Below are 22,538 nucleotides of genomic sequence, written 5' to 3'. Positions count from 1 at the left end.
TCCGTCGGCGGCGTTCCCGACGATTTAACATGGGAAAATGAGAATAACTTGCAAAATGTACACGACGATTGCGGGCACAGTTTTAGAGTCTCGCACACCAAAATGGCATCAATATGTTCCAAATTGATCATAGTTTCCTGTACTCGGGAACATCTTTGATAAACGGTCCCGTTCTGCCGCAATCGCCGGTAATGTGACGAATCCGCGCGAAATCCCTATGGCAGCCGGTGCGCCGGAGCGGCCGGCCGCCGGTCGCTAGTTCGCGAAATGACACGCCATGTCCCCCCGACGCCGCCGGGCCTGAGGGACCAGTTGTCGAGCGGCGGTCCCGTGATACCGCCGGCCACCCGGTGCCCAGTCCGCGCACGCACGGCCGTCGCCGCAGCCTCTACCGCCGCTGCTTCACATCTGCCAAGCGCGGGACTCTCAAACCGCCGCCGCACCCGACCAGCGCGCCGCCGATCGGCTGCAGCCGCTCGGCCGGCGCCGGCAGCTCGGCGGAGGCCGTGCGCGACCTGGCCGCGGCCGTGGAGCGCAGCCAGGGCGCGCTGGAGACATCGTCCGCCTCCAGCGTGGCGTGCATGCGGCTGTCGGACAAGCTGGGCCTGCTGCTGACGGCGTGCGGCGCGCACGCTGGCCAGGTGCCGCCCACCGGCTGGCTCCGGTTCCGCGCCCTGCAGCGGCGCCTGGAGACGCACGCCGGCACTCTGCGCTCGGCCGGCGGGCGCGCAACAGCAGCGACGCCCAGCGGCTCTTATCCAAACTAGCCAACACAGTGCGCGACATGTTCAATGTGGTGCAGCGATGAGAGACTGGCGACTGCGCCGCCACGAGCTGCCCGCGCCGTTTGTTTTTGTGATATCTAATATCCATTTTATTGCGTTGACGGTGGCTCTTCTACGATTTAGTGGAACCAGTGTGTGCGCGCCGCCTGCGGCCACCCGGGTGTGACATTCCTTCCCGTCTCTGTCTCGTTTCTTATATACAGCAATCGAATGAGTTTTCATGCGTACCCTGTGTTTTGCGGATGCGCAAAACACAGGGCGTAACAGGCCGCCGCCACAGCCTGTTACGCCTTAACTCATATGCTACACAAACAGTCATCGTGATCTCATGATACCCACAACCTACATACCAACTGTTCTAACGATGTGTACGAATGATCGTGTGCCTGTATTTTACCCATGCCTACTTGTTTTTATGCTAATTGACATGCGTTGATGAAAAGCCGCGAAGGCGGATTAACGTGAATAAATGAACTTGAACTTGAACTTGTATGCTTTCACTGAAAGTGGCACATAATTTTAGGGATATATTAATATTCAGATAAATAACGTCAGTCTCGGCGCACTCAATGGTGCGCAGCTCAATGAAACGAACAACACGTTTGCGGTATCTCTCCTAGCTGGTGAAGGGAACGACAATGTCATGGGATTCGTGGAGTCCACGACGGCGAGCAACATTCATTAAGAGGGCAGCGTCTGCGGCAATTGGCCACGGTTCACAGGTCCGTTCTCGGTTGGTGGCAGACGCCAACGACCCGGGCACAGCTGAATACCAGCCGGCCGCCGTCGCCCGTCAGTCCTGCAGGCAGCGTCACTGGCGGCCGGCACATCGAGCGAGGACCGAGGGACGGCTACAGCACACAAAATACGCGGCGGACACTCCCCGGGCGGCGTGGCGCGGCAGGCCACTGCCGCCGCCCCTCTCCACACACATATACATACTCACATAAACACACACTCGGCGCTCGCCAGTCGTGTCGCGCCGAGTTCACAGTTTGATCACAGCAGGACAGGACGTGGTGAGCGCGCGGGTCCCGGACGGCCGGCCGCCGGGCCGCAATCAGCCACCGGCACCGCAGGTCGCACACCGTTCTGCAAGGCCGGCAGCGTCGCGAAAAACACCGCCGGGTCGCGGGCCGCCCCATCATACACTTTGCTGAGACAGACGAAGATCTCAGCACACTTGAACCGGCAACAAAACGTGTTGCCGCACAGCAGCCGCGACGGCGGCGGCGGCCGGGTCGGCGCGCGCCGCGCATGGATGGCTGCTCTCGTCGATGAAGCCGAAGTGAACGTTCACTGATTTTACTCTTTTAATTCCGAACTGGCAGTGTTCACAGTTTACAAGATCACAGGCTCGTGCTGAAGTGGCGTGGCGCGCGCCGCCCCACAGTCTGGCAGTGAGCCTGAGAATCTGCATCTGAGCGGCGGCCTGCCGACTGGAGGACACCTCACACTCAGCCTGTTTCTCGAGTCGCCGCTGCACCTGCGCGCCTGTTCGACCAGCCGCGCGCGCCCCTGCTCCAGGCGCAGGTCAGCCGCGCGTCTCCCGCTCTCCTGCTCCAGCTCGGAGAGGCGCGCGCGCAGGTCCTCCAGGGTGTGGTGTGCTCAGCCTCGGCGGGGCGGCCAGCTCCGAGTTGCGATGCGCCAGTTGCTATTCGGTGGCTGACAGCCCGGCGACTAGGCCTGTTCTCCGACTAGGCCGCCTGGGATCGACTTTTACGGATGGAACGTCACGATTCTACGATCCTTGTCCAGTTTCTGCAGCAGCAGAGCGAGTCACTGGCAGCGCTGTTGCTGCCAGACGACGGCCGTCGGCGCCCGGCGCGTCGCGCAGCAGCACATGCGCCGCGGCGATCGAGCACGGCGCGCCGTGTCAGCTGATAGCTGCTGAGCGCCGCTAACCCCGGCGCAGCAGCTGGCGGAGCGCCGCGCCACACGGCAACCTGACGGGACGCGCGGGCGGGTCAGGGGGAGTGGTACCCGACAGAATCAGCCACATCACAGCCACACCTACCTCACCCCACACCAGTGGCGGATCCAAGGGGGGGGGGGGTCACATGGGTCATGACCCCCTCCTTGGGGCTCGGGGGCACCACAGGCCCGCCAGGGGCACCACAGGCCCGCCAGGGGCACCACAGGCCTAGCAGGGGCACCACGGACCTGTCAGGGGCACCACAGGCCTGTCAGGAGCACCATCGGCCTAGCAAAAGCACCACAGGTCTGCCAGGACCACCACAGACCTGCCAGGGGCACCAGAGGCCTGCCAGGGGCACCGCCGGCCTCGCAGGAGCACCTTGGGCCTGTGGGGGCACTTCAGGCTTGTCAGGGGCACCACAGTCCTGTCAGGGCCCAGGGGCAGCAGTGGCTTAGCAGGGGCACCACAGGCCCGCCAGGGGCACCACAGGCCTGTCAGGGGCACCAAAGGCCTAGAAAGGGCACCACGGGCCTGTCGGGGGCACCAAAGGCCTGGCAGGGACACGTCAGGCTTGTCAGGACCCAGGGGCACCACAGTCTTTCCAGGGGCACCAGAGGTCTTGCAGGGGCACCACAGGCCTGTCAGGGGCACCACAGGCCTCGCAGGGGCACCTTGAGTCTGTCAGGGGCACCACGGGCCTGTCGGAGGCACTTCAGGGTTGTCAGGGGCACCACAGTCCCGTAAGAGCCCAGGGGCACCAGCGGCCTAGCAGAGGCACCACAGGCCCGCCAGGGGCACCGCAGGCCTGCCAGGGGCACCACCGATCTCGCAGGGGCACCTTGGGCCTGTCAGGGGCACCACGGGCCTGTGGGGGCACTTTATGCTTGTCAGGGGCACCACAGTCCTGTCAGGGCCCAGGGGCAGCAGTGGCCTAGCAGGGGCACCACAGGCCCGCCAGGGGCAGCACAGGCCTGTCAGGGGCACCACAGGCCTAGCAAGGGCACCACGGGCTTGTCGGTGATACCACGGGCCTGGCAGGTGCACCTCAGTCTTTTCAGAGCCTAGGGGCACCAGAGTCTTTCCAGGGGCACCACAGGCCTGTCAGGGACACCAGAGGCCTTGCAGGGGCACCACAGGCCTGGCAGGGGCACCACAGGCCTGGCAGGGGCACCACAGGCCTGCCAGGGGCACCACCGGCCTCGCAGGGGCACCTTGAGCCTGTCAGGGGCACCACAGGCCTGTCAGGGGCACCACAGGCCTGCCAGGGGCACCACAGGCCTAGCAAGGGCACCACGAGCCTGTCAGGGGCACCTCAGGCTTATCAGGGCCCAGGGGCACCACAGTCCTTCCAGAGGCACCACAAGCCTGTCAGGGGCACCAAAGACCTAACAGGGGCACCACAGGCCTGTCAGGGGCACCACCGGCCTCGCAGGGGCACTTTTGGCCCGTCAGGGGCACCACGTGCCTGTCGGGGACATTTCAGGCTTATCAGTGGCACCACAGTCCTGTCAGAGCCCAGGGGCACCGGCGGCCTAGCACGGGTACCGGCCTGCCAGGGGCACCACCGGCCTCGCAGGGGCACCATGGGCCTGTCAGATGCACCACTGGCCTGTCGTTGGCACTTCAGGCTTGTCAGGGGGCACCACAGTCCTTCCAGGGGCACCACAAACCTGTCAGGGGCACCTGCGTCCTAGCAGGGGCTCCACAGGCCCGCCAGGGGCAACACACACAAAATAAAATATATATTTAAAAAAAACAAAAAAAAAAAACGAAAATAGGGCACCACCAAAATGAAGTGGCCGAAATCCGATGAGTTTTTAATTTTGGGTATAGGTAGGGGCACCACTTCGATTCATGACCCTCCCCTTGGAGTTTTCCTGGATCCGCCCCTGCCCCACACTGACAAAGTGCCACCACGCCAGGAAAATGTTTCACCTCAGAATAGCATGAACCTAGAAATAAAACAGGATTGCATAGCTCCTGTATAGAATAGTCAGAGAAATATAGCATAGACACAAATTATTGGACCATAGGCAAGATTTTGCTGAGGGAGGGGCCACAGGTCGGGGCCTAGTGTCGTACCCCCTTCAAAAGGAAAACTCCTCGGATTTGGCCCACTATTTTTGGGGGTGTGGTGCAGCTGTTTTAATTTATTTTAATTTTTTATTTTTTTTATTTTTTTCACCTTCAGGGGGAGACCATGACACCCGTGGGCCATGGACACCCCCTTGGCTGCATCCCTGCACTGAATGAAGAAGCAAATTGAAGAAGCGGCTTTGACCATAGGCGCAAAAATGACATGGAACAGTCAACAGACTACATTTTTATGGAGCAGGCTACGTTTTTTATGCAGTATGTTATATAGTGAACATTGCATGTTTTATATACGCAATTTACTCTTCATGAACCCATTTTGCTACGCACTTATCTACTTTTCAAGTTTCAATTGATGGGCCAATGCTCGTGTATATAATTATCAGTACAGGGTGGACCAAAAAGGATGGAAACATTTTGAACTCGCATAAAATATGTGTTATTGCATGCAGGTGACTGAAAATGATACCAAACGAGAGAAAATTTCGTGGAAATTCATAATGACATCTCTCTCATCTGCTTTCTCTCGTTTTCAGTCTCTCACAGCAAATGTTCGAAGAGGCCACCTTTGCGAGACAGGCACAGAGCGGCCCGCCTGCCGGCTGACGCGATAGCCCGATGGCACATGTCCTCTGGTATGACTCGCACAGCCTTGGTGATCGCTCTCTTCAGATAACAGAGGCCTACATAACCTTCCTTGTAGACCTGGCCCTTGAGATGACTCCACAGGAAAGGAATCCATAGGTCAGATGAGAAGACAGACAGGCCAGTTCCACTTCGGTTCGAGGATGGGAGCGACAACACCGTGGCTGACGACCAAAAGCGCTACCAAGCGACGCTAAAGAAGTTGTTGAAGTGAGCCCAAACGAAGTATGGCAGTCTCATGGACCTCATGTGATTCCAGCCAGACGGTGCGCCTTCTCACATCGCGAAACAACGCTCAAGTGGAGCGAGAACCACTTTGGTGACCGGCTGATATCCCGCAGTGCCTGTCGGAACTGGCCTGTCTGATCACCTGACCTGACCCCGATGGACTTTTTCCTGTGGGGTCATCTCAAGGCCAGGTCTACAAGGAAGGTTCTAAAGGCATCTGTTACCTGACGAGAGTGATCACCAAGGCTGTGCGAGCCAAACCAGCGGACATGTGTTATCGGGCTATCGCGTCAGCAGCCAGGCGGGCCGCTCTTTGCCTGTCTCGCAAAAGTGGCCTCTTCGAACATTTGCTGTGGGAGACTGAAAACGAGAGAAAGCAGATGAGAGAGATGTCATTATGAATTTCCACGAAATGCACTCTCGTTTGGTATCATTTTTAGTCACCTGCATGCAATGACACATATTTTATGCGAGTTCAAAATGTTTCCATCCTTTTTGGTCCACCCTGTATTCAAATATGATGCTGAGACATGTTCAATCTCTGACAAACTCCTTGTATACAAAAAAAATTATAGTAGTATGCAAAAGTCATAACTTACTGATCACTTTCTGTCAACAGCCTGCAAGCAGCATTGCGAGTTTCCTCATGCAGTGACAGAGACCTCTGTCATGTGCTTACTGCATGGTGTGTTTTGTTGGCTTTTAAGAAATTTCAACAGCTAAGAAGGAAAAACAAAACATTTATTTAGATACCTGCATGATAGCAAGCTAAGATGAAATGAGTAAAAGCATACCAAAGATCCTAATCAATAGGTTCGGAATGGAATAGCTTGTGAGGTGTTATGTAGTACGCTGGTTGAAAGGTTTGTAGGTTGAATAGGCATCTGGCATGGAGGCTTTAGGTTAGTATTACAAACATTTTAGGAAAGTAGGTAAGGTTAGGTCAGGAAAGATTGTTTGTTATTTTCATCCAGATTTCAGACTTGTTCACTTTGTACCTATCTAAAATTGACACAAACATGTTAAAAGTAATGGTGAAAATATGCTCCTTTCCTATGTGAATTGTGGTGTTAGTATTTGAATTCTATGTGCAGGAAGTCCAACAAACTTACAATGACTAGGCATCAGTAAGGTATCATATTGCCAACTGGGGCATTCCAGGACGATTCAACAGGTGCATAACACCCGACCCCCTCAGATTTGCTTCTAAATTGCTGTACAGGGTTATTCTGTGCCCAGAAGCCGAATCTGAAATTGTCAGACCCGTAGAAGCAACAGTTTTGAGTTATAGCATTGGGAAATTTTGGAAAGTTAAAAAACATCATTGTATTTTAGTAGCTATATCTCTTCGAAAACATTTATTAAACTATAAAAATTATACATATTTGAACTCGCCACATCACAAGCTTTCTGATGGTATGCAAACATTTTCAAAATTTTGAATTTTTAATTTTCCGAAAATTGTTCCAAAATTTAATTCAAATTTTTCAAAGTGTGGCCAGTTAAATAAAATTTATATTTTTAGCTTTTATTAATGCTTAGGGTATTGGGAAACTATATTGTGAAAATTGGAGATAGGTATTTTTTATAAATATTTTATTTTATTTTTTTACTTTCTCCATGTAAATATACCATTTTGCTTTGATATGGTGCCGACGGTGCTATCTCGGGAACGGATGATCGTAGCGCGCCGGACGAGGCGGCAATGGAAAGATCTCAACGAGATGGATCTAGACGTTGTCCGAATGTCGTTCTTAAAGGTCACGGGTCAGGTCAAGGTCAGGTCAAAGACCAAAATTCCAGGTTCTCATTCCCCGGCTGCTCCTGAGGCACTTTCATAATGATGAAGCGATGTGAAAATCACACAGCATGCGTCCAACATATTTATAAAGGCGGTGAATCAGTAAATATGCAATCACAAGGTGAGGTCAAGGTCAAAATCAGGTCACGAAAGGTCATGATGAATAAACAGGGATTAGGGACATGCGACACATGTTTTATGGGTTATTTTCCGATTCCAAGTCAATGGTGATGGGCATTTGACCATTCGGGACCAAATCAGGTCAGATTAGGCCAATGCCAAGGTCAATGTGTAAAGTTGCTGTTTCTATGTCGGCATTAAAATACCTACCTAATAAAATTGTATGATATATGGCTATACTAGAGTAATGAGTGAAATGAAATGAATAATTTTTACATTTGTCTCCGTTTCCAAATTTCCATTTGGCCCATCCCGAAACCTATCGCTATATCATCTGCGCCTGTGACAGACCAGTCACTGCGAGCTCGGCTCGCTCGAATGAGCCTTGGCGCGGTGACAGACGACGCGCCGGTCCATGCGGTCAAAACAGCACAATAAAATCATCGGGTGCCATAAACGCATAGGGTGACGTTGGTCGCTGGTCACAGCTGCGCAGGCCAGTTGCGGGATGGGGACTCCAGTCTTCCGAAAGTCACCGCATGCGACAGTGCGTGTGAACCGTTCGTGCTTGGAAATGTCACCACGTGCAGCAAGAAATTACTGCCAGGATCCGTTTGATTGTCATCATCCGAATCGAGTGCTGAAAAGAGTTCAGAGAGTATCCGCAGGACTAGTGAGTGAAGTGAATGACGACAGGGTAGGAACTGGTGCATTTTTATGCGTTTCCTGCCGGAAACGACTGCTTAAAAGATCCAAAATGTCTACCGCCAAGAGAACGGTCATCGCCGATCCCTTCGAGCAGCCAGCAAAGGTCACCAAGCCTTCTAAGCGACAATGATCCTGCCACTCAAAGCAGCTCATCAGTCGAAAGTGAAGTCGCGAGGCAAGAAACGAGCGAAGTCCTTCACCTTCTCGGAGAGACGCCACTTCGACCTAGTAAGAAAAAGTGTCCATACTGTTTTCGTTATTAAGAGTCTGGGATGTTTGATGACATTATGTTGATGCCGTACCTCATTTAATTCCACCCAGCAGAGATATTAAATAATTAGTACCTCCAATCAATTAATATATATTAACACATGGTTTCCCGTGTGTAAATGGTTTTAACGCACGACGTGGATGGATTGGAGCACGCGTGTGTTAATGCACGAGTGAAACGAGTGCATTAACGCACGAGTGCTCCATTCCATCCACGAGTGCGTTAAAACCATTTATGCACGGAAACCATGTGTTAAACTAATTAATACATGCTTAACGGTGCGAATTTAAATTAAAATTAATCTTAGTCCATGACATTAAAAGAGCCTTTTATGGGAATTCTTAGAAGAAAGTCAATGACCCTTCCGAAAAACTTCAGTCGAGAAATTCATCACTGCACGAGCGTGCACCAATTTAAATTGGTGCACGGCTACCTTCGAATTAACGCACGGTTAATCTCCAGTGAACGCACCGTAAAGTATGTATTAATTTAAATTGGTGCACGGCTACCTTCGAATTAATGCACGGTTAATCTCCAGTGAACGCACCGTAAAGTATGTATTAATACAATTTTATGTTGCAACCGGTGAAATGTTCTTGTGAATATTATCACAAATATGTCAGATGTGACGTTTTATGTGTTAAGATAATCAGATGATTGAAATGTTTATTGGATGCATTCCTAATGAGTAGGGCACCGAAAAGACGAAAGTGAGCCCGCGTAGACTTGCTAGCACTCCTGCCGTGTGTCTGTATGGTGGCTGTCTGTGCACTGTATTGTTGGTGATATGTGTGCCCAATACATTTCAACGAGCTGGTCACCAAAATGTGTGTAGTATTTCCTTCGTTGAACAAGGGATTGGTTGACCTGACCGTGACCTGACCTGAACTGACCTGATTTTGTCCCGAATCGTCAAATGCCCATCACCATTGACTTTGAATTGGAAAATAACCCATAAAACATGTGTCGCATGCACATAATCCCTTTTTATTCATCATGACCTTTCGTGACCTGACCTTGACCTGACCCGTGACCTTTAAGAACAACATTCGGACAATGTATAGATCCATCTTGTTGAGATCTTTCCATTGCCGCCTCGTCCGGCGCGCTACGATCATCCGTTCCCGAGATAGCACCGTCGGCACCATATCAAAGCAAAATGGTATATTTACATGGAGAAAGTAAAAAAATAAAATAAAATATTTATAAAAAATACCTAACTCCAATTTTCACAATATAGTTTCCCAATACCCTAAGCATTAATAAAAGCTAAAAAAATAAATTTTATTTAACTGGCCACACTTTGAAAAATTTGAAAGAAATTTTTAAACAATTTTTTGAAAATTCAAAATTCAAAATTTTGAAAAATTTTGCATACCATCTGAAAGCTTGTGATGTGGCAAGTTCAAATATGTATAATTTTTATAGTTTAAAAAAAGTTTTCTATTAGATATAGCTACTAAAATACAATGATGTTTTTTAACTTTCCAAAATTTCCCAATGTTATAACTCAAAAACCGTTGCTCCTACAGGTCTAAAAATCTCAGATTCGGCTTCTGGGCACAGAATAACCCTATACAGCAATTTTGAAGAAAATCTGAGGGGGTCGGGTGTTAATTTGCACCCATGAGCTGTTGAATCGTCCTGGAATGCCCCAACTACAAAATGCCAAATCAGAGACACTTTTGTTATTGTATGAGCCGCGTCATATTTGAAAGCAAATATATTTGCTGCCAAATTTCCCCCCTCATTGGCACGAAGTAAATCCTTCATGACGTCACAGATCCGATCTAAATGACGTCACGATGAAATATAAAAGTCGAAATATCTTAAAAAGTATAGTGTGAAAATGCGTAATAACTTGCAGAATTCGTCACAATACCCTGAGTAACATTTCCGAATCCTAAACGGGACTTTTTTGAAGGTGGGATAGTCTCTTTAAGTGCTTGTGTATCTGTCTTCAGGCCGAAGGCCTGAAGGCCTGAAGCCTGATGCACAACCACTTAACCTAATAATATTTGACTTATCATTGTCTGCAATCTATTCATGTGAGCAACTTCTTCCTTATCCACGGGTAGGCAAAAATGAGTAGGTCAGGTTAGGTAAGGTTTGGTTGTTCTTTTAAATATTTTGGTAACATGTAGGTACCATATCAGGATTTCGGAGCTCAAAAAATGAAAGAATGTGTAAAACTAACCTTTGAAAAGTGAGTCGGTCCTAAAGGGATTTTATTTACTTTTATTTACGGGTTAGGTTAGGTTAGATTTGGTTTATTTTGGCTAATTGGCATTTCGGCAAATTAACATTTTGACTAATTGACTTTTCGGCAAATTGACATTTCGGCAAATTTACATTTCGACTAATTAGCATTTCGGCAAATTAGTATTTCGGCGAATTGACATTTCAAATAATTGACTTTTCGGCAAATTAACGTTTCAATTATTTGACATTTCGGCAAATTAGCTTTTCGGCAAATCGACATTTTCGTCTTACTGCACGTCGGCAAAAAGGCATGTCGGCAAATTACATTTCGACTTTTAGCACTTCGCCTTTTTGACACGTCGGCAAAAGACACGTCGGCGAAATGCATTCAACATATTGACATTCGGCGAATAAACATTCGGTAAAACGCAGTTCGGCAAATTGTCCTGTAACCGACTGGGGGGCTCTTCAGAGACCCCCTCCCTCGTATCTCCGAAACTACTGGGCCGATCTTAAAAATTCAAACGGCTGGACTGGACAAACTGTCGAAGGAAACTTATTTTCATTGACCTCGAGGTTACCGATGACGTCATAGGTCAGGTCAAAGTAAATATTATCAGCATTTTTGCTTGTTCACAATTTAGGCTCTGACCGCCGGCTGACAAGTCCGATCAGGCGCATTTTTGGCATACGCACTCCTTGATTTAGGCCTTAGATACCCTGATGGTACCTAAGCTTAACTTCGAATTTTTCAGGTCAAGGCCAGGTAATCCTAGGTCACGAAAATGGTATGTTATGTATCGGTCACGTGACGTATGTTTTGAAGTTCATTTTACTCGAAGATTTCGAAAAATGTCGTCTGTGTCATTTGAGGTCAATTTCAGCTGAATGTACCGGAGGTCAGGTCACTTTCAGGTCAGAAAAGGTCATATTTTGAAAATGATTTTTTTACAACAAAAAAGGTGCCCATCAGATGCAGTTTGAGCTCAGGAACATATTGGTACCATTTACATTGGTGTACGACGTCAGAAACGTGCTGAAAAATGGTTTCGAAATGTATAATTGTAAAATTTGACAATAATATAAATAACTTGGCTATTTTTGGAGATATTGGGCTAAAACTTGCTAGATTCCTTTATCAGTGTGTGTTCTATCACACATATTCCGTTTTTTGCGAAAATCAAAAACTTTTTGAGAAAAAAAAATATTTTTGGTAATTGGAAACACATATTTATCGAAATTTTCAAAATTTCGTAAATTCAAGGATGCAGTTTGATAGCTACGTGTATTTGTAGTCCACTCATGCAAAGAAATTGGATCTAGCTTTAGAACCTAGCTCTTGAGAGCGTTTGCCGTAATTCAATATTTTGCATCAAAATCAGCCGACATAACGTCACTTTGACGTCATTTTCGGCCAAACTATGGTAGTTAGAAAGTGAAAATTTTTACACAAGGTGTCAAATTGATGCTGGTGAGGGTACCGCAATTTTCGTATTGATAGATCGAAGGGTTTAAAAGATATTGCCGAAAAACGGGAGGAGAGGCTCTGTAGAGCCTTCCCCCCAGCCATGCGCGGGCTAATCGTCACTAGGCGTTTAACAAATCAAATAGGTACACGACATCTGATAATTTTCTCTCTATGCATGTGAAGCAATTGTTCACTCTGTCTACGGTGCGGGATAATATATACTAGTAAAAAGCCTTTTGGGCGAAGAACGAGCGAGCGAGAGAGTGAGCCCTGTACGTGCGAAAGAGCGAGAGGGTACTTGCAACTGGTTTTTATACTGCACCCTACTAACCGGTCACTAGCGGTGTGCCAAATTTGAAGGCAATCGACCCAGCCGTTCCCGAGATCTGGAAGCGGCACCATGCACGTGCGCACGTGCGAACTGGGTCCAATTTGACTTTCGCACGGCACTCTACCAACCGGTCCCCAACTGCTTACCAAATTTGAGCGCAATCGACCCAGCCGTTCTCGAGATCTGGAAACGCCCCCTGCACTTGCGCACGTGCAGTAGGACTCAGACCGTACACTGTAAAAAAAAATGTCACGAGCCAATTCTATGACAAGGAGTGGGTTACACGGTCGTCCATTGTACCTTGCTGTTATATATAGGGACATTATCAGCCTGACCGTTGTTAGTTAAAGAGTGCCCTCGTAAAACAATTGTTTACAAGCGGTAACCTAATAACTTAAATGCTTCCCTAACACCCCTTCCTGCTTATTAACAGATTTCGCGCTGTGTCGGAAAACTACGCATAGTCTCATAATTAAATCCGCCAGAAGCTTGTCGCATGCCAGTTACATGCGTGTTTCATTATCGTGTCATATCATTATTATGTCGGCTAATGAGGCACCGCCCTGCACGTGCTTTAAATATAATCTTGCGCACACGCCACCTAGTCGGAAACTCATCATCGGACTAGTCCTGGTAGGGTTTTCGTGTTGCCGAATGAGGCGAAACGACTTTGATTCGGTAGTGCCTCATAAATCCCTGCTACGGTGAGCAGCGACGAGTCTGAGACTGCTTCTAAAACGCGTCCTTCACTTCCGGCGGGGCCGTCATTTCCGGCCGCCATTGCTCAGTTCTGCGGCTGCCGGCGGTTTGGTGCGGTTGTGTTGTGGCGCGGTGCATTGTGAAGTTCTCGGACTGGGATATTTCGAAGGTACGTTATATTGTATGATATTCACGTAGCAATGGGCGGCATTTTATTTACTTTGTAATATTCTGAACACATGTTGCGTCATAGAATTCACCCCTTGACCGTTGTGGGCCACTGTTTCGTTTGAATTCCGACTATGGAAGACGGATTTTCTTTCAGTTGCTGTCTATCCTTTTTTCCAAATGTGTAAGCTACACATATTGCCTTACATTGATTTATCTTATACAAAAGTCAGTTGATGTAGATAATAAAGCCATCCTCACTGATATTTTTAAAATCAGCAGTGAATTTTCTTTTCTGCTTGCAGAGTTGCTTAAAGTTGTGGGAGACTGAGGAGTGAAGGTATACCGGAAGCCAGCGATATTTCTGTTGGTAAGCCTCGCCCAGAAAAAAAAAATACTTGCTTGAATCTGCAACGTATGGTAAATATTAGATGGACTGCACAGTGCACAATGTACCTGACATGACAGGATCAACTTGCTCACTCGCCTGTTGTAAGTGCCGTTGCGTCAGAGCCCGTGGAAGTGCCGGATCGTGCCTTATGCAACCGTATCATTCTGTGAATGTTATTGGTGGTGACTCGAGCTTTTACACCACTCCACTATGATATTGTAATATGTTTATACTTAGATATGTTTGTATCGTATGCTAATAAGTAATAAACGTTATTTTTGTGTATGATTTTTTTTTGTAATGTGGCTGGCACGCTGTCGTGGCTGTCGTTGGCCGGGTCGTCCACCAGTCGGAGGGGCGGCTGGGGACAAGGAGGGGGGGGGGGGGGGGAGGCGTGACGCAATTGAGCTAGTACACCTTTTTGCGTTAGCTTTTGACCATTGGGCAAAACATTTGTACACATTCGCCATATAGATGGCGCTACAAATGGGCGGTTGGTCACAAAGAATCGCCATTGTGCAAAACTGTTCGGCGATCCTCCTCTACATCTCGACATTGAGCGAATGGCTCAACTTTGTGCAAAACAAATCGTCAATGGTCGAAACTATTCGTCATTGAGCAGCCGGAAATTCATGATTGGCCAAAACCGTCTATGGAAATTTCAGCATTAAGAAAAACAGATCAGCAATGATCGAAACAAATGATCGCGTGCACTGGCGGCCGCAGGGGGTAGGTATGGAGCAGGTCATGGGGCCCAATCCTTGACAGGTCCCTCATATAACCAAGTGGATGATGGAACAAGCACACCGGGCGGCCAGTAAGTGTTGACTGGACGAGACCGACCTCAGCCGGCACACCCAGCATATACGTTCGGCTAAGCCCGGGAGCTCACCATGTTTCCTTGTGCGCGTAAGTCCCACACCAAACAGATAAACAACACCTTACGCTTATTCTAAGTCAGGTGAACAGTATTACCCTGGGGCTCGAAATGAGATAGGCCTCATGAGTTGGCGAAACCTTGCCCTCATGAGGGAGTTCCAGGATACCAAGGCGACCGTCATGGCAGATGTGCATGGTGTTCATCAGCTTCCGCCATGAGGACAGTTTGTTTATTCGATGAGCCAATAAAGAGGAGGTCGTCTTTGAATAGGCGAATTAATTAAAAAATTTTGTAATGATGTGTCCAACGACCAACGTAGGCGTGCTAGGTTGGAATTGTATTGTATGGTGCATTGACGGAAATGACTTCAATGTATGCATTTCACACATTGAATTCAGCTGTATGTGTAGCATTGCAAGCAAAACATTGCAAGCAAAAACAAAAAGTCCGAGGGGAGCACATTGTTTTTCTTGTTGACTAAATGACGTCAAAGGTAATTTTAAGCCAAAAATGTTGGCGGCATTGATTGGCATTGCTCGCCGGTAAGATACACGTACTGCATGGCTTGACTGACAATTACCGTACTGTTTCATTTAGAAAGAAGCTATAAAGAACGGCTGACTTATTGCTTAGAAATGCCCATAATGCGCACGCTCAAGTGGTGAATGGAACAGCCTGGATATCCATTTATTCTGTTTTGAACATTGCTGAAGTGATATCACCAAATGCCGAGGAGTTTTGCTTATTGCCGAAGTCATGGCGAAGTGTCAAACTGTTTTGCAGATCGCTCATTTCAGTGTTCAATCTGTTTTGTCGAATGGCTGAAATGAAACACACGACGCCGAAATAGTTGTGTTCAATGCCGATTGTCGAAATGGCTCCTCAAACAGTTATGGCCAATGGTTGAATTCAATTGCAAAAAGGTGTATTACTACTGGGCAGCAATAGCAGGCGCTAGCTGGTTGGGTTACCAGGCGAGTCCTGCTAAGGAACCTAATCGGCGTACTGCTGGTTTTGACCTCGTTTTCAAACGAGGTACCGAATAACGAAACGAGGGGCTGACACGGGGGTGCTCGGTTTATGAGGCGTGGGCTTGTCATTTACTAACGAAACAAGCTTGTACCCTCTTACTAGCTAAATATGAGGCGTTTTTTTACACGTCGCTGCATGCTCATTTTTGCGCCAGCGGTTTTCTTACAAGGGGCTTGTAAGATTTTTTTTTACAGTGTAATGCATGGGAATGAATTGCCTAGTGGATGCCTACCTGTATGCCAAGTTTCATCGAAATCACCCCAAGAATTTAGAGTAATTGTAATGGGAACAAATTTGACACCTCTTATTGTTGCATTTTGCAGGTATACTGGGGGTGACCCATTTGTATCGAGAGTATCCGATGTTTGGTAGAAGGGATGCAACTACCCTACAAAAATACCCGCAAGCCAATCTTCCAAGTAGTTACCGAGATATAGACCACCCAAAAGCGCTAATTCTGTAGAACTGCTTGATCACCCTTGGCTTTTCACGTGACACGTGCCACGATTGTCACCGGAATGCATCAAGAATAGTCAACCACGGGGTAAAAGGAATGGGGCTACCCAACAAAAAAGACCGCATGTGGCAATCAGCCCAGCGGTTGCTGAGTTATAAGCCTATCAAAAGCGTTACAGGCCGCGTCGGGCCGGGCCGGGCCGGGTCGGGCCAAGGGGTCGGGCCGCTCATACTGAGATTTTTCCCGTTATATTGAAAAGCCTTCGCTTCGCTCGCTCGCTCGTAATTTAACTGTACCTTATTCATTTATGGAGGCTATTAAACAAGAGCATGCACGTGAATACACTACAGTTTAGCTTGCTGAATACATTGATTCAATAAACCGGTCTCACCATACCCTGGGTCTCACCCAGTTTCACCTAATTTTTACCTAAGGTCGTACCTGCAATTTTAGGGCCTTGCCCTGGTTCCCCTGGTTGAATGCTTTGACACGTTGCTAGTTGTTGGCTAGTTATCGCCGAGCCGTCACAAACAAAATGTTTAGGCCATATGCATTAATAACTGTAGCCTAAAACAGCTTGTTACCGTCATAAGTGCAACGTTATCAGCTTTCTCGGCCGAGTTTGATTGTTGTAGCCTGTACTTTGTGGACTATGAAGCCTATGATAAAGTGGTATCCGGGATAGAAGAGATCTGTTGTGTTTGGCATAAAAAGCCATAGAAGCCATAAGCCATAACAACCATAGACACACTGTGGATCCGGATCGGTGTCTTCATGACATTGACGCCATGACACAGCCAATTAAATTTGGTGCGCTCGTAATCGTGCAATATAACAATCTTGGCGGGTTTTGTCCCCAATGGGCAGCTTTAGATGGTGCGCTCCTGGAAAACAAAGAAGATCCACTGGATATAAGCAAGTCTTTAGAATATGGCCGAATCAATGCTATCGCCCCCGCAGTTAGCGGTGCAATGGAGATCAGAGCGGACAGCAAATCAGTGTGGGCGACACTGTCCGGCCGAACCGCCTGCAGCGCAGCCCCAACAGCGAGTGGCACCCCGTCCTCCGCACCCGCCCTACTCCGGAGTGACACGTCCCGGAGCCGGGCCGCGCCCAGCTGGACCTCAGCTGTCCCGGTCGGCACCCGAGCCGCGCCCAGCTGGACCTCAGCTGTCCCGGTCGGCACCCGAGCCGCGCCCAGCTGGACCTCAGCTGTCCCGGTCGGCACCCAGGACGCCCCCGGCCAGACTCGCGCCACCCCCAGCTGGATTCAAACCGCTCCTCCTCAGACCGAAACCGCCCTCGTTTCAGTCCAAACCGCCCCCGCCCCGGTCCAGACCGCCCCCACCCCAGCCAGAGCTGGCCCCGCCTGGATTCGTTCCACCACCGATATTACTCTTCCATTAAAAGAGAAGCGGCGCGGCGAGAGAAGCTCTCGGTCCGCCAAAGCCCATCCTCCGCGGGTACTTCCGGTAATGTGTGCATGCAAATCTTGCAATGGACAGAAAATATCTCCAGCCTACACGCCAGCGTTGACGAAACGCGCGTGTGTTTGTCGCTCTTGTGGGGCTACGTTTCGGTCGATGGGGGCGCTGCGTTATCATAATGTGTACGCCCACAGCAGTGCAGAGGGCACCATTTCGTCGTCAGATGTCAGTCAGGCCGACAAACCCCAGGCACAGTCACAGCCGACCAAGACGGCTGCCGACGTGCGGAGCTGACCAGCGAGTGTCCGCAGGTGCGGAGCGAGTCTGGCGGGACAGCGCCAAGACTGCCGCTGGCACCTCCAGCCGGCGCTGCTGAGGTGAAGTGCTGCTCGACTTCCCTCGGATTATGTAGAGGAGAGCGGACGCTCACCTGACCCGGCAGCACACCAAGTGAATTTAGAACTGATGAGCCCACACATGTTTGGGTGCCATGTGTGCTATGTGTCGGTGAAGATAGTCGGTGGAGATTGTCGGTACTATGTATCGGTGAAGATAGTGCCCTCATGTAGATGCGTGCCACCATCCAGTAACAATATGTCTAAAGTTATGTCAGTCTTGTCTTATGACCAATATAATTGAAAAAGACCGCTTAGTTTCTATAATCGCGCGTTCACATCACCATCAGGGGCCGAGGGCGGAGCGGGTGCCTCTTACCGATGTTTTTTTTCATGATTACTCGGAACACTTTAGAAATATACATCTTTTTACGGCCAAATATAGCAATGTTTCGATGTGGTGCCGCACCAGAGACTTTTAGAGAAGCTCGCGCTGTACGGTGTAGAGACGGCGTGGTTGACGGACTATCTCAGCGGCCACACGCAGCAGGTGCAGATGCCCAACAGCGGCGGGGGCGAACACCTGCGGAGTCCGCAGACCGCAGATTTTTGGTCGGACGGTGTCAGACCAAACACGATCGGCGCGTTTCAGGGCGGATCCCTTAGGTAACGGAAGTTAGCCCACTTTCAGCCCAGGTTCGACCCAGCCCAGATTGGGGGCACCAAATCTAGGGAACAATCATAACAATCATAACAACATAACTGTTTTATGCCCAAACGGCTGAACGAAACAGAAAAAACAAGACCACCATTTGAAAGATCTCTTTAAGCCGAACCTAATGATGTGGAAAAATACCGGATCAATTTAACCAAAAGAATGATTTAACACTATTGCGGCGTTCCACGACAAATTGACAAGTGCCCTGCACCCTCATATTTTATTTTTTGCTTAAAATTGGAGTAATGGGTTGTGATGGACGGGGAAGCCAGCTGTGGCAGGGATTTTTTTCTTCAAACAACGGTTTCCGAGATATAGCCTCGGGCAATTCCTGGAGGTCGCGCTCCAGCCCTATGTTTGGCGGCCTATAACTCAGAAACTATTGGTTTTCTACGATAAAAACTTAAGTGGTTCAACTCACAAGCAACCAACAAACATTTTGGCTATCTCGGATTTTCAATTTTTGAAATTTTTGATCACTTGACCTTTTTACCTATTTTTCAAAGAGTGACCTTGATATTTTCCCCACTGAAAGTTAAAATTGTGTCTGATGACGATTAAAGCCTTATCAATTGTCATTCATATGCGATAATAAAAAAGTGGTTATCGCCCTGCGTTGACCTCAGGTCAGGTCATTTTTATGACCTGTCCATTATTACGAGCGGGAGCGACAGCGAGATCTCGAGAACAAAGCAAGATAGCGACAAGTGGTAAACGGTACAGGGTACACACGGATAAGGTCTACAATTTTTACTGAGGTCATTTTCAGGTCAGGTCAAAGATGACGTCACAGGGGTAAAAAGGAAGTCAAAATAGTTTTGGCTGTACCTTTTGATCTAATAAAGAAAGAGACGTGGAACAGGCACCATTGTGTTTGCTTTGGCCTAGCGCCAGTTCGCTTTGAATTTCGATATCGATGACCCAAGGTCAGGTTAATTTCTTAACCATCCCATTAAAAGTCAATTGGGGAAAAATCGGCTAGCTTACTTTTAAACTAAAACACGTCGGAATCGCCTAATATACCATGAGTGACTACATATAGGATCAACTTTGTCTACCTTGAGACCCTTTTTGCTCTTGCGCAACTGTAAGGTCATGTGACGTCATTAAAGGTCACCAAAGGTTTTTTTTTGCTAATAACTCCTTACAGGTTTGAGATACAGATGCGCGGATGGACTCATTGTGCTCACCTCGTCAAGGCGCATCGAATGCTATATATGATGACCTTAGGTCACGTGACCTAAGGTCAACTTTTGACCTTGACCTTTCGAGGTCAACATACATATGTTTCGATGCGGATCGACGAGAGGATCACAGTGGTGCTATTAGTTTGTTCCTAGCTGGGATACCTTGAAAGTTATTTGAGAAAAAAACTTCATATTTATGTAGTGCCGCTATTTTGACTTCCTTTTTGCCCCTGTGACGTGATCTTTGACCTGACCTGAAAATGACCTCAGTAAAAATTGTAGACCTTATCCGTGTGTACCCTGTACCGTTTACCACTTGTCGCTATCTTGCTTTGTTCACGAGATCTCGCTGTCGCTCCCGCTCGTAATAATGGACAGGTCATAAAAATGACCTGACCTGAGGTCAACGCAGGGCGATAACCACTTTTTATTATCGCATATGAATGATAATTGATAAGGCTTAAATCGTCATCAGATAAAATTTTAACTTTCAGTGGGGAAAATATCAAGGTCACTCTTTGAAAAATAGGTAAAAAGGTCACGTGATCAAAATTTTCAAAAATTGAAAATCCGAGATAGCCAAAATGTTTGTTGGTTGATTGTGAGTTGACCAAAGTTTTTATCATGGAAAACCAATAGTTTCTGAGTTATAAGCCGCCAAACATAGGGTTGCAGCGTGACCTCCAGGAATTGCCCGAGGCTATATCTCGGATCCCGTTGTTAGAAGAAAAAATCCTTGCCACAGCTGGCTTCCCCGCCCATCACAACCCCTTACACCAGTTTTCAACGAAGAATGAAATATGTGGGTGCAAATTTAATTTTTTATTTGTCGATTTGTCGTGGAACGGGCTATTACTGGTGGTGGGGGGCGATTCGGTACCCACCCTGTAGTTTTTTCCCTCTCGACGGAAAACCACTTAAGCTAGGGACTCGAAATTTTGTGACTTTTCCTTGCTATTCATTGGGCACATTGTGTCAAATTTTTGAGTTTCTAGCTTGCGCAGAGGCGTCTCTAGACTATGTGACCTCATTTTACAATGGAAATATTGGAATAGGCGGATCCAGGTACCTAAGAAAGGGGAGTAATATTAATATACTGCCCCCGTATTAGCGTGCCTGAATCCACCTATGCTTAACGAAAACGTGTATTTTGTGCCCACGTTGCATATTTTACATGATATATGACACATCATGTCATAAGACACATGACATACCATGACAAAAACTCAAAACATCATCCCAAGTTAGCTTACCTGAATCCGCCTTTAATTTTTGAAATATAAAAAATACCGGAATATATATGAAGGCCCAGTGCATGAAGAAGGGTCCTCTTAAGTTTTACCAAAAGCGGTCAAAAAACAAAGAAGTTATAGCATTTTTAGTGATAAGGTGTAAATCGCATTTTTTGGAAATTTTGCTTCCAGGACCCCCAATTTTGAGCGTTTTTTACTTTTTATATTCCATCTGAAAGTTCACGATGAGAGCAATCGAATGGCGTTTGTCCCATCAAGATCGGACGTTTAGTTTTTGAGATATCAAGGAGGGCCGAATCCCGCCCCCCCCCCCCTACCAGTTAACGTAGTCCAGAAAGCCCACCAGTAATAGGGTTAACCAAGATGGAAATTAAATATGCAAAAATGATCAAGAACATGGCAGAAATGTAAAACTTTTATTGCAAAATAGGCGAAATATGAGAATGAGTTTTCGCTGATGATGACGAATCTGATGACGAATCTGATGATGCTGTAAAGCGAAAGCTCTTTCTCATATTTGACCTATTTTACAATAAATGTTTTACATTTCTGCCATGTTATTGATCATTTTTGCATATTTATATCTATTCATCATGGCAAAAAGCACCATCTAAGATGGAAATGTTGGGTCAACGAGGCAGCCCGTACGATTTTCTTCAAAATCGGCAAGGTAATACTACAGACCGAGATGATCAATCTGACTGAAGAAGCGAAAGAAGAAGCCCTATGGGCAATTAAATCTATGGGGTAAAAATGCCCTTGGAAATTTTTATCTACAAATTTCTGACACGTGCATTGCACGCATCCCCCAAATATAGGTATCATATGAAAGCCCATGAAAACCGAAACAAGATGGTGGGGTAAAAATTACCCATTACCCCATCGAGGGTAAAGCTACCCCATCGAAAAACCGCAGGGGGGGGGGGTGTTCAAACACCCCTCCCCAGCCCGGCGCGGGTTAAGTGAACTGCCTTGTGCTGTCCCAAATCTCGTCTTTCTTTGTATCGTGTTTGACGTGAGACAGTGAAAACCCATGTTTTATGGATTTGTCGCGAATAAAGAATCTAATATTATCTAATAGTGCACACAGTTCAGTAAAAGTGCAACCGATTTCGACAGTTTGGCATAGTGCACCGCTAGTCCGGCCGAGTCAGGATGTTCAGTAATAGTGCACATGTTTCAAAAACAGCAATCAATTTAGAAGATAGTGCGTTCAAATTCAATGGAACGTGGGCTCAAATTCGTCATAGTGCACGGTTTCGTCATGTGGCATGATATTCGGCGTCCCGTAAAGCAATTTAGGCGATGTTCAAGTGAATTCGATGCTGGATTGGAAAAATATTTTTGAAAGCCCCTGATCTGTGTGTCAAGAGAAGCGTGAAACTTCGTCAAAGAGCTGCTCAAATGCAACATCAGCTCT

The sequence above is a fragment of the Amphibalanus amphitrite genome, unplaced genomic scaffold (assembly GCF_019059575.1).
Source record: "Amphibalanus amphitrite isolate SeventyFive unplaced genomic scaffold, NRLGWU_Aamphi_draft 000045F_arrow, whole genome shotgun sequence".
Classification (NCBI taxonomy): Eukaryota; Metazoa; Arthropoda; class Thecostraca; order Balanomorpha; family Balanidae; genus Amphibalanus; species Amphibalanus amphitrite.
This window is presented reverse-complemented; position numbering follows the sequence as displayed.